The sequence below is a fragment of the Aulonocara stuartgranti genome (genome assembly GCF_965226115.1).
Source record: "Aulonocara stuartgranti genome assembly, chromosome: 10".
NCBI classification, from domain to species: domain Eukaryota; kingdom Metazoa; phylum Chordata; class Actinopteri; order Cichliformes; family Cichlidae; genus Aulonocara; species Aulonocara stuartgranti.
The window spans coordinates 21,055,001-21,055,721 of record NC_138946.1 but is presented as its reverse complement, the minus strand read 5'-3'; positions in this window follow the sequence as shown (position 1 = coordinate 21,055,721).

Below are 721 nucleotides of genomic sequence, written 5' to 3'. Positions count from 1 at the left end.
TTCAAAAGAACCATCCCTGTAACTGTCTGTCAATATGCAAAACACAAACTAGTTCTTATAGGATATGCCCCTATGGCAGAGCAGAGCAGTTAATTTAGACGAGAGTGGACTCTTTCAAAAGAAAATGTAGCATTTAAAGGTAAAGGACTATCTAATATATTTGTATTACAGAAGGTAAGCAGAACAGTTCTGTCTGTCCTGCTGCACGTTCAAGCCTCTGTGCACGTACTGCTCTCCCCACCTCTGAATATGGCAGTAGTTCATGTGTTACTGCTGATGCTGGGAAACTCCAAACTGCACAAAACATGCTGGTCCAGTGACGCAGGGAATGATTGTTAACAAAACAATAACAGAGACATATATATATATAATTGGACAGCATGCCCTCTACTGCTCATGCAAAGTTATTTGCTGGCATGTTTGGCCCTCCCAAACAACACAAACAAAACAAATATTTATATACACATATAAACCTAGAAACTGGGCCAATCAAATGAGAAATGGGCTTCGGCTACAATTTTTCAAATTGAAAATAAAATTTAAAAAAAAAGAATGAGCATGAGAAGCCCAGCAGCATTACGATTGTCTGCAACAAGATGAAGCACAGAGCAATTTATGTATTTCAACGCGCTTACTGTTTTTGGTCTGGTAAATGTAATTGCGATTTAGAGAAACAGAAGTCTAAATCGATTCCACTACAGTTGTGCAGTACAACCTTCTG